Source organism: Triturus cristatus, chromosome 8 (assembly GCF_964204655.1).
Source record: "Triturus cristatus chromosome 8, aTriCri1.1, whole genome shotgun sequence".
In the NCBI taxonomy this organism is placed as follows: domain Eukaryota; kingdom Metazoa; phylum Chordata; class Amphibia; order Caudata; family Salamandridae; genus Triturus; species Triturus cristatus.
In genome coordinates, this window is record NC_140591.1 from 752,562,329 (window position 1) to 752,580,149 (window position 17,821).

The window sequence follows — 17,821 nt, forward strand, 5'->3', positions numbered from 1 at the left end:
GGAGGAGCGATACTGCAGTCTGCAAAACCGTCACATTGTTCTAGCGATTATATATATCGGATGGGTGAGCGGTTTGCCTGAACCTAAAATGGCCGCCACCCAAGACTTGGCCCATCCACGCTGCACCTTTTTCTGACGCATAAAAATAATGTCTTAAACTATATAGTGATTGTAACCTGGTGGGAAAAAAGCGCGCAGTCGCAGATATATCCTGCAGAAATTTGTGCGAACGCTTTGGTTGAAGGAGAAAATCTACAAAAATGAGCGGGTGCACGCCCAGACAAGGGGCTGGTCCTCGATTGTTCGTTCCTCCCTGTTTTCAAGGAGCTCGTGGCGCGAGCACAGGAGACGCCCAGTAGTTACCATGGTATCGGCGCGCTCCACAGACATCTAGAGAGAAGAAAGTGTGTTTCACTTTCTGCAGTCTTGTCTATTGAAAAACCCATATCAGGACGTTTACACTTGGCGGTCGACATTTAAAAAGAAAACTTAGCATCGCTGTAGCAAGGGACAGAATTACAACTGTAGATCGTATTTGATTTTTCCGCATCCCATTTCGAACAGCGTGACACATCAGTATTGGAATATAGTAACAATACAATAGAAATTTGAGAGACAGTTGTTAGAGGAAGCGCTACATGCCACTATTTCCAAATAGGAACGAGAGAAAATAATGAAAAAAATCTGGGGATTTTATTTTCCCCAAGTTGTGAGGAAATGTATGGAATGGTCGTGAAAGTGTGTCTTTCTTGTAACACCCTATTGTTAAGATATTATAATGTAGTGAGGTGGAAAATCATTTGGACTAACTTGAATTTATAGAGGCAGCTCCTTGCCGTGCTGGGGTATTTACAGTTAACTTGACCACAAACAATTAAAAATTTGCGAACATTCGTGACAAGAATTTTCAATTCTATTAAGGACAACGGAGGCGAGGATTATGCTTCTCAATCTTTACTAGGAAGCTCACAGCAGCCAATGGAAAACAAAGATAAAACCACGTGACAACCATAGAGTCTCGTCCATAAAAGGTCCCTGTCAGCACATAGAGTCCTCTTTCTTTGTAACAGTACATAAGTCCATGCACGACCTGTTCCTGAGGATCACCGACAGCTAGGGTCGTCTCCCACCAACGAACTGTGCGCCCAACGGGGCCGAACGTCGCACTGGATCCCGGTCCAGACAACTTGCTTGAGAGCGAAACAACAAACTGCGAAGCGATCCATCGCCGATAGACCACAATAAGGTCTACTTGTTGTCAGTTCCTGAAAGAAAGGAAACAGCCCGTAAAAACCGTTTGAGGTTGTAAAAGTAACAGCATTACATCACGAGAGATTTGGGTGGGGAAAAATACACAGCAATGCAAAATAGCATGATCCAATACATACAGTATCATAATCTTGAAATAGCAGTACGTTAGCAGTACTTTAGACAATGTATTTCTGGGCGGGATAATCCTCGCCTCCGTTGTCCTTAATAGAATTGAAAATTCTTGTCACGAATGTTCGCAAATTTTTAATTCTATGTCAGGACCGGAGGCTCCGATTATGCTTGTTCAAAGCTGAGCCACCACCATTGAAGCAACATTGACAATCGGCTTATAGTAAAACGTTTTAAAAGTACTTTCATTAGACCAGTCAGCTGCATTCATGATATCCACTAGGCTCACACCCGTTACAAATGCTTTGGAAGCCATGGCTCCGCGCGCAGAGTGAGCCCCAAACTTGGAGATATCAATCCCTGCCTCGCTCATGAGCCAGCGCATCCACCGCGATAAGGTAGCTGGCGTCACTGGGCGAAAAGGCTTTTGCAAAGCAATAAGTAGTTGCCCCTGCATATCAGCACGAAACTCCTCAGTACTCACCTCGTAATCCTTAATACATTGCACCACGCACAGTTTAGGATTGTTAGGAAAAACCGGGTATGTGATCGAAGTAGTGTTACACTTCGTTCTCCTGGACAAGGTGAAGGACACCCCTTCCGGGGTAAATCTACGCCCCGCTAAATCCAGAGCTCGGACGTCAGAAACCCGTTTGCAAGAAACGAGACACAAAAGCATAGTCAGCTTAGCTGAGAGTTGTTTACGAGTCAAGAACCTATTGGATGGCCAAGATTCCAGGAATCGGAGGACAAGAGAAACATCCCACAGATGAGAATACTTTGGGCAAGGGGGCTTCACCATCCTGACTCCCCTCAGTAATTTACAAACTAAAGGATGTTCCCCAATGGGCTTACCATCTACAGGTAAATGCCCTGCCGATATGGCGGACCGAAAGTTGTTGACCGTCCTGTAGGCCAACCCGGAGGACGCCATAGAAGCCAAAAAGTTGACCATTAAAGACACATGCGCCTTAGCGGGATCCACGTCCCGTTGAGTGCACCAATCACACCACCTTTTCCAAGATGAGGCGTATCGCTTGTGAGTATTGGCCGACCAAGCTTCTTTGATGAAGTTACTAGCTTCTCGCGAAAGTCCCGGGACACTCCACCTGTCCCTGAAACCCGCCAAGCAACGAGAGGAAGTTGGCCCGAGGCCACCAAAGGATGGGGATTCCGAAGAGGGTCCAGCAATAGGTTCTGCAACTGAGGAAGGAGGATCGGAATCTCGCAACACATGTCCAGTAACACCGGAAACCAAGCTTGAGCCCTCCATAGAGGAGTGATCAAAATGAGTTCCGCCTGAAAGGTTCTTGTTCGTGCTAGAACCCGTGGGATCATGAGAAACGGGGGAAACGCGTAACAGAGGGACTTCGGCCATTCCTGCAGGAATGCATCCGTGGCTAACGCCTCCGGGTCCGGCCTCCAACTGAAAAACTGGGGAACCTGCTTGTTCAGTCGAGACGCAAAAAGGTCTATCTGGCAAGGGCCCCAAAGGTGGGTGAGGTGTCGAAACACTGTGGGCAACAGCCTCCAATCGCTGGAGTCCTGTAGGTGGCGGGAATTCCAATCGGCCACTTGGTTGCTGGAACCGGGCAGATATTCCGCAACCACCGAAATTCTGTGTTGTAGACAGAAGTGCCAGAAGTCCTTGGCGATCTCCGCCAACATCCGCGACCTGGTACCGCCCAGCTTGTTGACGTAGCGCACCGCCGAGATATTGTCCATCCGAAGGAGTATACAACAATCTGCTTTCTGCGGTGACAGACATCTGATCGCAAAGGAACCAGCCAACAGTTCCAGGCAATTGATATGCAAATGAAGTTCGTCTGGCGACCAGCGACCACCCGTGGACAACGTGCCGCACCGGGCTCCCCAACCCCACCGGCTGGCATCTGATTCGATCACCACATCCGGGGTCGATCCGAATAGCGCTCGGCCGTTCCAGGCCTCCATGTGGTTTAACCACCAATCCATCTCCAGTCTCGCCTCCTCTGAGAGAGGTATCTGTTCTGAATAACTGAGACCTTTCCGAAGATGGCGGATCTTGAGCCTCTGAAGGGCCCGATAATGAAGGGGGCCCGGGAAGATCGCTTGGATGGAAGAAGCCAGTAGCCCCACTATGCGGGCTAAAGATCTCAAGGACGTCGTCTGCCTGAGTAGGATGGACCGCAACTCTTTCTTGATTGCCCTGACCTTTGTCATCGGCAGTAAGAGTTGACACGTCACTGAATTGATCGTAAACCCCAGAAATTCGATGGACTGAGAGGGGGTTAACACTGATTTCTGCGGGTTGACAATGAACCCCAAGCTCTGCAATAGTTTGATCGCCCAATTGAGGTGCGTCTGAACCGTCTGAGGGGAGGATGCCAAAATAATTATGTCGTCCAGGTATATAATGAGGCGGACTCCCCGGGCCCTGAGAGTTTCCACCACCGGTCTCAGAAGCTTCGTGAAGCACCACGGTGCTGACGACAGACCGAACGGGAGGACCTTGTACTCGTAGCACACCTTCCCCCAGACAAACTGCAGGAACCTCCTGTGAGGTGGAAAAATGGGAATGGAGAGGTACGCGTCCTTTAGGTCCAAACGGACCATCCAGTCTCCTTCCTGGAGAAGGTCGCGCAGTAGATGGATCCCTTCCATCTTGAAGTGCCTGTAAACAATCCACGAGTTGAATTCTTTGAGGTTTAGCACCAAGCGGGAACCGCCTCCTTTCTTGTCTACGAGAAAGACAGTACTCACGAAACCGTGAGGGTGAAGCTCGGAGGGCGCCACTGCGCCCTTCTGCAGCAAGGAACTGATTTCTGCCGTGATAAAGTTCTGATCTTGTCGGGAAAAATACAGAGGGGGGGGGCGGGAGTGTTGCACAGGGGAGGCGTACATCTCCAGCCTGTACCCCTGCACCGTCTGCAACACCCATGCATCTTGCGAAATTTCGCGCCATTTGTCTAGAAAATATGCCACTCTGCCCCCCAATGTCACCTCCGAGAAGGGAATGAGGCTCACCTGAATTTCCGGCATCATGCTGGTTGTTGGAGTTTCCTCCAAATCTGCCACCTTTGCGGAACCTGTTCCTGGAACGTCGCGAGGGGTAAAAATTGGAGGTGTTGGCCGAGCTGTCTTGATAACCACCTCTCTGCTGTCCACGTTGGGTGCCTTGGTTATATCCCCGGCCGAACGAGCGCCCCCGGAAGCGTCCGGCCCTGCCAAAAACCGGGCGGAAAGCCCGCTTTAACGAACCCTGGGCCTTGTCAAGCCCACTAAATGTGGCAACAAACTTGGTGAGCTCCTTGAGAAAGGGTTGACCAAACAGGAGGCCTTGGGCTAGTGGGCCCGACTCCGACGTAGATAATTCGGCCAGCCTGGGATCTAACTTTAGGAGAATGGACCTGCGTCGTTCCGTCGACAATGCACAATTAGCATTGCCCAGCTGGCACACTGCCCGCTGTGCCCAGCCGATCAACTCATCAGGGCTAATTGCAATGGAGGATTCTTTGGCCCTAAAGCCGATCTCGAGAATCTTGGTCAGGGGGCCTATGACGTCTAGTAGTTTATCTTGGCAGGATCGCCAGGACCTGTCCAAACCTTTCTTAGGATCTTTTGAGTACTTTTTCAAGTACGTCAACATGGACGGGTCCACCTCCGGGGTAGCCGCCACCTTATCTGCTAGCTCCGGTCGCGGGCATTCCGACCGTAGTCGTGCCCGTACGTCCGTATCAAATGCTTGACGTAGATGGGTTTGAACATAATCTGCTACCTCTTGCGGTGGTAGCCAGGCAGATGAGTTAGGGTGGATAATGTCCGCTGGTTCGAACGTGAGCACTTTAGGTGATGCGGACGGGCCAGAGTGCTTCTCCTTCCGTGTTTTCTTGGAAGGGCGCGGAGATTCTTCCTCGTCCGTTGTAGGATCAGGTGTGGTATCTTGGCCATCATCCTCTTGGGAGATCTCGGTAATTGTCGCTTCTCTAGGAGAAGAACGCTCCTGCTCCGCCATCGAGCGTGCGAGCCTAGCGAAATCTGCAGCATGGGGATTCGTTCTTACCTTACCCCCAGGTGTAGGACGAGAAGCTGAGGATGGAACCCAGCCTTGTTTCTTTGCGTAAGAGCAAAGATGGCGCTTCAATGGCGCAATCGCCCTCACCAATGCGGAATTGACAGACTGCTGCACACCTGCGTCCAATGCCTCAACGAGGTCATATTCCATAGACCCTGAAGGGTCTTCGTCATCATAATAATAATAATCCTCTTCATAATATTCAGACATAGTTGCCACACAGTGAGCAATTAACGACCCTGAGGATTACTTGTGAAGTACGTCAAAAATTCACAATCAATATTCTCACACAGGAGATCAGGGGGAGTGGTAACCCCAGGCAAGCCCCCAATACAGGCACCAATGAAGACACCGACTGATAAAGTTTAGATGTGGAGGGAGGGAGGGCTTGCACAACACAAATCACCAATCCCACTCTAGGCAAAGCCTATGCTGAATTATACAGCCCCACTGACTGTAGAAACAGAAGGGCGTCTGGGGAGCCAAAACGAGCCTTTTCCGCCGAAAAAACGGAACAAATACGGGTCTTAAGCAGTTAAAACACACTGCTCTGTGTTCGATTCAAGCCCGACTAATTTTCGCGGGCAAAATGGCCGCCGCGCATGCGCGCTGGCTCAGGCTCGCACAGATAGTGAAAGAGGACTGCGCGTCAGACAGACGCGCGTCCTCGCTCCCCTACCTCCCGCTCCACAAACCCAAATGACGTGAGACAAACTCACCGACGGGATACGGAACGCCCGCAGCGCTTCGCGCTACTGAAAAGGAAGGGCAATCAACATATACACTCGATGAGGCTAAGACCTCCGTCCACACAACTCGCACTGACTGCGAACGCGCATCAAAGGCAGCGCCTCAAATAAGCAATAAATCAATTAATAACAAACGAACAAATCGCGGAACAAAGCAGCGCTTCGTAATAATCAATCAAGAACAATGAACAAATCGCGCAACAAAGCAGCGCTTCGTAATAAACAACAATTACAGCGTATGAACTTTCAATAAACTAACACTGAAGTAATATCACACTGTAAGAGAGAAAAATGCATAAGGTACTTAACTGGCTGCGGAGCAGCAAAGAAAGAGGACTCTATGTGCTGACAGGGACCTTTTATGGACGAGACTCTATGGTTGTCACGTGGTTTTATCTTTGTTTTCCATTGGCTGCTGTGAGCTTCCTAGTAAAGATTGAGAAGCATAATCGGAGCCTCCGGTCCTGACATAGAATCCCTCCTCTATCCCTTTCAATCAAAATAACAGACTAACATGTCCACTTATCAAATTTCATATTTCACTATTCTGAGCACTATATAAATGCAACCCTTTTCCCTCTTCTATCCCTCAGCTATCCTTCTCAATACAAATAACTGACTAATATCCACCACTCAAATTACTTTCATATTTCACCATACTAATTCACCACTAATCCTTTATGGGTTCCGGAGTAGCGTGCTACTCGCCGAAAAAGCACTTCAACACCCCATCAGGGGTAACAAGCATCATATAAATGCAAACCTTTTTTTTCCCCCCTTCTATCCCTCCGCTATCCTCTCAATCCAAATAACTGACTAATATCTACAACTCAAACTACTTTCATATTTCACTATACTAATTCACCACTAATCCTGTATGGGTTCCGGAGGAGCGTGCTACTCAAAAAAGCGCTTCAACACCCCATCAGGTTAACAAGCGCTATATAAATGCAATCCTTTTTCTTTCTTCTATCCCTCCGCTGTCCCCTCCGCTATCCTTCTGAATCCAAATAACTGACTAACCTATCCACCACTCATTGCTTTCATATTTCACCATACTAATTCAACACTAATCCTTCTTGGGTTCCGGAGTAGTGTGCGACTCGCCAAAAAAGCGCTTCAACATCTCGTCAGGGGTAGTAAGCGCTATATAAATGCAATTACAATGCAATACCACAAGCGCCCCAGCACACAACCCTACTTGCCTTAGCAGTCACCGAAAATCATGCTGAAAGGCTCACATGTTTCAATCCACACCACCGGATTCACTACGGACAACTTCGAAACAGAAGGAAGCGATCAATGCCATGCCAATAACTTTGATCAAGGGAGCCGTGTTGAAAAAACCTTTTTTAACTTGCATTTCAGCGTTGTTGAACAATTTGAACACTAACTGGTGTCTCTTGTGCTAAGCCAAGCACATCCCTTCTGCTCTCTGTAGTGTCTTGTAAATAGATAATGCTGGAACTTTTGTACACCGTAGGCCTGTGATGTAAGCATTAGAGCTATGAGTTGAAAGCAGGCTTAAATTGCTGAGTTCTAACTTACATGCAGCAGGATACATTTATTTATTATTTAGTTATTTATTTATGTATTTATATAGCTCACTAATACCCGAAGGCGTCTAGACGCTGACATCCTTATCTCCATCTGGCCATGAGTCATCGAGAGAAGAAGAGTAATTATTAAATATTTGAGGACTGAAAAAGCCAAGTCTTTAGGCTTTTCCTGAAAGATGTCAGGTGAGTTTTTCAGTGGAAGTGGCAATTGATTCCAAAGTCTGGTGGTGATGTAGAAAAAAGTTTTCCCTCCCCAATTGGCGAGACGTAACCTGGGAACCTCAACCAGCCGAAGGGACGCTGACCGCAGCATTCTTGAGGGAGTGTACCAACAGTAGTGGTCGATAAAATAAGCGGGACCTTGCTTATGCAGCGCTCTGAAGGCAACGCAAAGGGCCTTAAACTTGATTCTCTTGTCCACCGGAAGCCAGTGGAGGGAATTTAGGGCCACCTTTGCGGACGCGTATTTAGGGAGTTTGAAAAGCAGGCAGGCAGCGGAATTCTGCAAGACCTGCAGTTTGGTAAGAAGGGTTTTGTTCAAACCGGTCAGGAGGCCGTTGCAGTAGTCCAGCCTAGACAACACTAATGCTGAGACTACTGTTTTCTGAAGGTCAGATGGTATAAAACAGAAGATTTTTCTTAAGATTTTTAAGATGAACCATATGGATGATGTGATAGCATTCACATGATTAGAGAAAGAGAGAGTCGAGTCGATGAGAACTCCCAGGTTCCTGGCCTTGCAAACTGGCATGGGCGGAGAGCCAAGTTCACTGGGCCACCAGTCAGAGGACCAATGGGAAACATCCCTGCCAAAAAGAAGAACCTCAGTTTTGTTGGAGTTCAGTTTGAGGCAGTTTTCAGCCATCCACTTGCTCACCTGTCTTATACAGGTAAGAAAGTTATGGAAGGTGCTTCGAGGGTCCTCTGAGATAGACACTATAATCTGCGTGTCATCCGCATATGACACCATAGTGAATCCAATGGATTTGATAAGCCTGGCCAGGGGAACCACATACAGGTTAAAAAGAGATGGGCTGAGTGAGGAGCCCTGTGGAACCCTGCAAGGAAGAGTAAAACGACGTAAAAAGATGTCTAAAATTACTCTGTGTGTGTAGCGTAGTTATTGGCGAGTACCTAGGCTTTTAGGACGCTACAACTGTCAGCGAGATAGGGGATATGAAGCCTTTACACTGAAAGCGCTCTTCTAGACAGCTTGCCCTGGTCCAGCAAACTGCTTGTGTATGCCACGTGTGGCGCAGTCGAAGTGCAGAATCGAAGCTGGCACTGGTGGAGTCTCAGCGCAAGTAAGCCTCAGTAAAACGCTTGAAGATAAAGAAAGCAACATTGAAAGTACACATGTCGGTGGCCAAGAACAGAATGAAACTGCCGCCAATAAAAGATACTGCGACATTACGCAAATTAATGCCATATGCTATACGGAGTAAGAATGCTAAAGGCCAACAAAGCTAGGTTACAAAAGAAATTAGATATTCCTGTGTCTTTCTATTTCTTGATTGTTCATATTTTTCCAAATTGATGTATATATTGATTGTTCTAAGGCTCAGGATCTATTTGGACTGAACAATTAAGTCATTTTTGTGTAAAGTACACTAAAAGCAATAATTTTCAAACAAAATCCCTTGTAGGCACCCTTTACTTATCATTTACTTAATTGCCCAAGCTTCCAAGGTTATATTGGGATTCCCCACGTTCTTACCCTCTAGGTTACAAAAGCAGCACACAGCAATCTTTTAGTACAGATTAAACTGAAATTCATGTGCTGTATAACAGAGATTTGTAGAAATCTACATAAAATAAGACAAAGACTCCGTCAGGCTCATATGAAGAAAGAGATGTTTACTATACATGAACACAGGTACAGCTGGCATGGTAACCAAGTGTCCAAACTGCAGAAGTTCAGCACAGCCTTTATTTCTGCAAGCCACAAAAAGGCATTTTGGTATGTGTCTGCTTTTATGGATTAGTAGAATATAAGGTTTATCTACTTACCGAAACCATTAACAAATCATCATGCCACAGCGTGCTGCAAATCGGCCCCAGAAGGGGTTGTGTTTGACATCTGCATGATAACCAGCGAAGCTGCAGAATAGGGGCTCCAAACACCTCCCTAGATTGCCATCAAATAAAGAACACCAATGGAGAACCAGGGCAAGGTCCAAGCTCCAAAAGTTATTAAGGCTGACCCTCAAGGTAGCAAGTCACAAGGCACCTGAGAAGCTTTGCGTGAACAAGTTCCACAAGAAGCACCTGAGAGACTACTACTGTTAACCAATGCATATATGGATGCTGCGTTCTTAAAACTGCCATAAGATTTTGATACTGCCAAAAACGCAATATTGGCAATAGATGGACTGCATGGATAGAGACTTTAGAAGATTTCATAGCTACAATAGATGAAAAGATTGTAAAGCATCTGAGTAACATGGCTTTTGATGGAGTGAATGAAGCCATAAAAAAAGATACCACAAGAAGGCGATGTGACGTACAATCAAATCAAAACAGCCTTGAATGTCAAGTTTAATTCAGTGCCAAATGTAGATTATGAAAGAGACACATTCAGTTACGAACACCAGACATCAGGTGAAACTAATGATGAATGTGTTGAGAGACTGGATGTTCTGGGGAAACATTGAAAATCCAATTAATTTAATGATGAAGAAGCTACCCACCTGAGAGTTATTGATGAGTGTCAGATTCCTTTTGACAATAAATGCGGAAGGAAACCTTGAGCTTGGAACAAGTCCTCAAGTCTGGCTGCGTTTGAGAGCGTGCTGATTGTCTAGTGACTGACATGGAGGCCGGAGGCGCTCAACGTTCGTCAGTCATGAGCATGAAAAGTAAGCCAAAGTACAAGGCAGAGGGACACAACGTGATGTCCCCACAGAAAGAGAAAACATGTTACAGACGTGGACTTTAATTTCCACACAAGATTGTCCGCCATTGAACAGATATGCATCAGCTGTGGTAAAACGAACCATTTTGTAACGGCTTGCAAGGTGAAGAGAAAAGTAAGTGCTTCCCTGCGTGAAGGAAAAAAAGCTGACAGAACTCTACCTCAGTGACATTTAGGCCTACCATAAGGCCAAGCAGTCTCACAAACTGAGGCAAATCGACACCAAACGAAGTTGATCATCATCTACATCATTAACAAAGAGTTCCTCAGTATCCATGTGAAGATTTCACTAAGAATGGGACTCAGTGCACAGAAGGATTCGTTGTATATGCTTTATTTTTGTACTTTATTAACTCTTTTAAATGTCCTTTTTTCTTGTATTTGTCGCACTTCCCATAGGGTCTTCTTTGGCAGTCCCTCTGAGGAGTCTTCCTGGCCACTGTTGTCCCTCGGACAGAAGAAAGGCTCAGGTAAGCGTTTTTTTGTTTTAGTAACTTATTTCTTTTAAGTTTGAGTAAGGGAGGGAGTGAGGGATGTATATATAAAAAGAAAAAGTAATTTATCACACCGATACATCTATATCAAAACGTGAAGGGGGGGGGGGGGGGAGCCAAGGCAAAAAGAAAATAAGAGGGAAAAAAAATATGACAATAGAATGAATCCTGTAGTAAATCGTTCTTCCCAGTTTCTCCTTCATTAGTTTTTATTTCTTCCCACTTCACTCCCCCCTCCTCAACCCCTCAAATACTTTCTGCTCATTTAAATATCCCCCGTAAGCCCCCACGCACCTGGGAGAGCCACGTCCCTCCGGGGTCATGGCGGTGTGCTTCTGATATATGCTTCTGCGGCTGGTCTCTGGTTTCTTCAGGTTTCTCGACTGGTGCAGGACTCGCTCTTCCTCTTCCGTTGAGGTGCCTTCGCTCCCTGGGTTTGGTTGGGTCTCCTGTTGTTGACGTTGACTCCAGTCCGGACGGTCTTCGGCTCTCGCTGCCCCTTACGCCAAACTTTTTTTGTTTTGTAGTAACATGCCAGCTGGTACCCGGAGACTGCCTTCATATACCATGTGACCCCTGATGTCAGCGTCCTCAGTTTCATTTGGATTCGTCTTAAAGGGGCTGCTCCTTCGTACATTCTCCTCGGTCTCCAGCTGATGGATTTTATGCCACATAACGGTAGGTAGATACAAAGACAAAATTACCCCTAAGACCATAAATTAAATACATTCAATTAACACCTAGGCACATCTCATTACCTAAGTGTCTGTTCAATAGAATGAACTACATTGCATTCAAACAACTTTAATACTGTGAATCTGTGAGCAAAGAGGTAGTCACCAACAAATTAATAATTTCTCAAAAAAAGTGAATTTTTAATTCACAGATATTTTAAATATGAATATACACACTCTCTTTTTTTGTTTTTTGTTTTATCAAAGACATTTCATCGTCACAAATCTTATTACAATCTATGCACAGTATTGTGGACTTATAAACAATACACATTCAAAATGACTTCCGATCTGTACTTAGGAGCAAATATTTACATCCTCTTGGTCCTAGATGCTATTTACAAAATGCAACAACATGTAACGAGAAATTAATACTGCATGTTTCCTCGATAAGCAATAAATACACGGTCCAAAGTAAAGAGGGGTCAGAGGTCGCATTGATACATAGTATATAGGAGTAAACCTCAATCAATCGGCTCACCTAAACATTTCATGTTGTCTTCAACTAATTATGACATGTTAAGGCTCTTGACCTCGTGCTGGGGAAAAAAGAATAAATAATAAGTGAAGGGGGGCTGCCGACGCGTTTCGACCTTCGTGTGAGGACCAGAAAAGTTCAAGGAAGGTCGTCCTCAGGGCTGTAGTACTTTGTGTAGGACACTGTAAAATGAGGTAGATTATATCAGTTTCTAGGGCAGCCAGGTAATTTCTTCAATAGTGGGCAGCCTCCGCTGCCTGTGTATACTTGCTCTCTTGCGTCACCGGGAGGATTCAATCTACGGGTCACGTTTCTTTGCGCCTAGGAGCCAACGGCAATTTTCTCCATTATGCCAGGCAGACTTTCCATTTCCGTCAACCTGATGCCAGCGTCCTCAGTTTCATTTGGATTCGTCTTAAAGGGGCCGCTCCTTCATACATTCTCCTCGGTCTCTAGCTGATGGATGTTATGCCACATAATGGAGGAGGGGCGTGAATATAGGAGGGGAGATATGCATGAAGGGAATAGGTCATCTCTCCCATCCTCTTCTACTCCCTCGGTTGGGTCAAGTACTTTCTGACAATCTGTTTCCAGTGAAAAGTTACAATGACAATTGTGCAATGTCAATGTTTACTTCAGAAAGGCATGCCCATGTGGGACTTGTCGAATGCGAGGAAAAATTCAAAGTGAAGAAAAATCGATATGAAAAAGCACCAAAGATATTCAAACCTTGTCTGAAGATTAGCCTAAAGATAAATGGGTGTTTGTCACCATTTATAATTGACAGCGGTGCATCAATAAATATGCCTGAGGGGAAGTCTCAAGAATTGTCGTCATTACCACAACTTACGAAGTCAAGAACTAAAGTCTACACATGGGCTGCCTCAGCACCCTTAAAAAGTCAAGGTTCATTTGTAGCCACAGTGAAACTTAAGAAACCAGTGTTACAAGCACCCATTCATCTACTTCAAGTGTCTGTTTGTTCAATTTAAACACTGCTGCTGAAATGGGACTGATACCAGTGAACTACAATATGAATGCTCATCATATCAGTGAACTACCATATGAATGCTCATCATACATATGAGGAAGTTTGTCCTATTGCTCAATGACACAGACAAATTGCATTTCACTTGCAAGAAGATGTTGAAAAATAACTTAATTTGTTGCTTAAACACATCATCATTAAACGCTCCACCAGTCCAACACCATGGTTGCCTAAAAGAGACACTGGAGGAGCTGTACGCATATTAATTGACATGCGTCAGGCCAACAGGCGAATACGCGAGGGAGACATCCAGGTCCGCACATTGCTTATATGATAATTCAGTTGATTGATGCAAAATTCTTGTCTCAACTCTGCTTAAATAAAGGATACCGGCAATTGGAACTTAAAGAAAAATCCAGGTTCATTACAACCTTTTCTACGCATATTGATTTGTTTCGCTATAAGCGATTGAGTTTTGCCGTATACTCTGCTGCAGAACTTTTCCAAGAAGTCATTCAACTATAGTGATGACATACTGGTTTTCGGAGCCACTCAGAAAGAGCATGACAATGCTCTGATGAATGTATGTCGTTTACTGAATGATGCAGGCTTAACTCTGAATGCTGCCAAATGTGAATTCCACAAGAAAAGCTTGAAATTCTGTGGCCATGTCTTTTCTGATGGGGTATGAAACCAGATCCAGCTAAAGTGCAAGTGTTATCTATTGCATATCCCTCACAGGACATTTCCATGTTACGATCATTCCTTGGAATGGGCAGTTACTGTTCCATATACATACAAGACTTTTCCCAGTGTCAGTGCACCACTACAATAATTGACGAAAAAGAATGTGTCATTTCATTGGTCACATGAATGTGAGAAGAACTTCCAAAAAATCAAGTAAGCCATCAAGAATGCCACTGAAATGGCCTACTTTGATTACAGACTTCACACAGAGGTTGTAGTTGACACTAGCCCTATCGGATTAGGTGCCATCCATGCACAGTACAATGGACAGCCAAATACCCAGAGGCATATTGTGGCATGCGCCAGTAAAAGCCTGTCACAAATAAATCGTGCTTACTCGCAACTTGAGAAAAAGTTTGGCAGTGGTCTGAACTTGTGAATATTTCCACATGTTTTTATGTTGAAAAACGAGGCAGTATCTGTGATGCCTGCAAAAATAACATGTCACATTTGTCCTTCACTGGGAACAAACACCCTACTGTAGCGCTTGACTCTCAGAGGGTAGCGTTGCAGAGCAGTCTAAGGTTTACTCAAGGGAGGTGGTGTAGGCTAGTAATCGCCATTTACAGGTACGCAGAAATAACACTCAATAATTGATTGTCCAGTCTGTACTTTGCTTTATAAAAGTAAGAGTACATTTATTAAACAGACATACTACTCAATACTATGCACCAATTTACAAATCTACATAAGCTGTTTAAATTACTTCGTGACATTGAATAACATCTCCACCCCTCCCGCCGGGGGGGTGGGGTCTAGTACCACCACTCCCATGTATGCACATCATCTTGCCCCCTAATGCAGTGGGTTGACACAACCTGGAGCACAGTTGGTAAGTTGCCTTACCAACTGACACCATCCCAGTGGCGACCCACCCCATTATCTCAACAAGCATTAAACATAGATACACCTGCCCTGGAGACACATAACCCTGACTGAGCATCTCATACTGACCATACAGTTTGCACCTCTACATTTTAGTGGCTCACAGTCTGGGTTGTTCTTCCCCTAACGCAGTAGCAAGAATATATGTTTGGGCATCACTTCAAATGAGGTACTTATCGCTGATAACAGTTGTAGGCATTGCAATCACAGCCCCTAAAAGGCGTCACAGTTATAATCACAGGATTAAGCTTATACAGCCAGACATCCTAGCAGGAATGTCCAGCAACATAACCCCACTTTGCTTATGAATTCACATTACACATGTGACTTACAGTCCCACCATAGAAATAATGTTGGTAAATGCATTTTTTGTGCAATTGCACCTCTTCACCCCCAGGGACTGCCCTTCTCCAGACATCCCCAGCACAGCCCTCCAAACCTTCATGCAATCCTTGAGGCATCCCCAGCTGTAGAACAAAAGTTCCAGCCCCGGGATGCTGATGACTGCCGGCTGAGCCCTTGAGGGTTATTTCTTTGGAGTCCCCAGAGACTCGGGGGGGACTTGACTCTTCGTGCTGGGGGAGACTGCGTTGCTCCTGCAGGTCCCCCTGCACCTTTTCACTCATATGGCAGTGACCCCATCCTCCTGGGGCCACCTCCCGCCACCAAGAAGCTGGTTTTCACCTGCCCCGCTAGGCATTATGGGGCGCTCTTCCAGCCCATGCATATTGTAGCAGCGGCTCTCCCGCTGCTCTGAGGACAGTCGCGCTGCACTGCTGGCGGCCTCACGCCGCATTCGATCCTCGGTGGGGGAACGGTTCCACTCGGACCCCCCTCTCTGCAGGCGAGTGGCTGGCAGCTCGGGGGAGCCCACCCCTGGCTGCCCCTGCCACGTCTCTCCTCCTCTCGAGGGCCCAGTCCCACCGGGGCACCCCGTACTTTTTTCTCTTCGAGGGGGAGGTGAGGCAAGCCCGGGGAGTCCACCCCCGGCTGCTCCGGCTGGCTCCCGGTTTGGCCCACACCCTCGTGTGTGGCCGCGGGAGCCAGTGCTGCTATTCTGGTCTGCCCGCTCCGACGGGCAGACACGGCAGCTCCAGCTTGACAGGCGGGTCTTCGGGGGAGTGCGACTGCACTCCCCACCTTCCTCCGGCTGCGGGGGAGTGCGGGGCCCGGGGATGGGGTCCTGGTCTTTGACTTCCTCACGAGGGGGGTTGCACAACGGCGCTCCCCCCTCCCCTCTGCCACCATCATCGGGGCCCAGAGTTGGGATCCCGAGCCCCAGGGAACCTTCGCGGGGGGCAAAAAGCACTCCCCAGCTTCTCTTGTCGTCGGTGGCCAGGGTGGGCTTCTGGTCCCCCTGTTGGGGCTCTTCACGGGGAGTGCGACGGCGCTCCCTGACTTTACTTCGCCTGGGGGCAGCCCCCGGGACCTGACCCACCCAAGGGGTACAGCAAAACACACAAGATGATGGACGGAATGTTGCACATTGGCAAAACATTCACCCCCAGTCACAGATCTGGATTTAATCCATCGTTATTTTGCTCACCACGCGCTTTGTCGTCAGTCCCATCAGAGGTTAAAGGTTGCCTACCTTCTGGGGAGCATTTCTCAGCCCCCAGGGTACCGATCTGCACCGTTCTGGCCTCTTCTTGCTCCTGGTGGCGCTCCCCAGCCACTGGGTGCACTTTCTTTCACCCTCTTGATCTCCAGGAGGGTGAATTCAGCAGGGAGCGGTCTTCACTGGCTCCCTGCGCCAGCCTTTCACCTGGCTCTCTTCCTGGGCCTCTCTTCTCCTTGTGCAAAGGCCCAGGGTTCTGGTCACTTGTCCTGGCCTCTCCTTTTGGCGCAAGTCAGGGTCCTTGGCCAGTCTGGAGGTTCTTCCTTCCAGCTGCCCATGGTGCCAGGCTCCAGCACCAGTCTTCCTCAGCAGACCACACCCCAGAGAGAGGCCCTCTTCCTGTGCAAACTCTTTTAAAAAGAATTTGGAGGGGGCTGGCAGGAAGTCTCTGTTTGCCCTATCAAACACACATCACTTCTCTGCCCCTGCTCCCTCCTTCCTCCCGAGGCCTCTGGGTTTGTTCAAAATGGTGTCGTCCAGGGGTCTCATGCCACATGGTCTCTGAAAAGCCCCTTTACCCCCTTGCTGCCCTCTCTCCAGAGCAGCTCGGTGCTTGGCACCAGGTGAAAGCTTCTGATGGATTAACCTGTAGCTCCACCCATCTTCTCTTCTTGGAGAGGAGGCCTTCGCCCTTGGAATACTTATCGTGAAGGGCTAGGCCTCTAATGCTACAGCTTGGGAGGAAGGTCATTAATCCAGCCTGGCAGCCCCAGCCAGGCTCTGGTTATGAGCTGACTCAGAAGAATATGACATTTCTGGACGACCCAAAAGCAGTACAGATATGACTTCTCACCTAAGTTACAGTGGACTTTAGTGCGTGTCTGGAATTTGTAGGCCCTAGGGAAGTGAAACTATCCCAATTGGTCCCCATCCCCATTGGGGAATAATGACATGGTCTTTCAGTGGAAACAGTGAAGCACACTGACTTTCCCTTACATGTTTCTTCCCATTGCATAAAGCCTATTTCATGTCACCACCCAGCTCTGCATAAGCCCTGCCACACCATTCACTTTGTAGCTGCTCCTGGGCTGCGCACGCCAGGAATCACCCCAGCGCAGCCCTTACACTTGTGCACACGCATGTACACACGTGTGTGCATGTAACCAGCCCGGTGCCCCTTACTCTGGATGCAGCGCAGTGGCCTACTCTCACCAGGGGAACACCAGTAAAATCCACATGCAGTATCTTTCATCATGAGTTCACTGTGGGTGAGTCCCAACT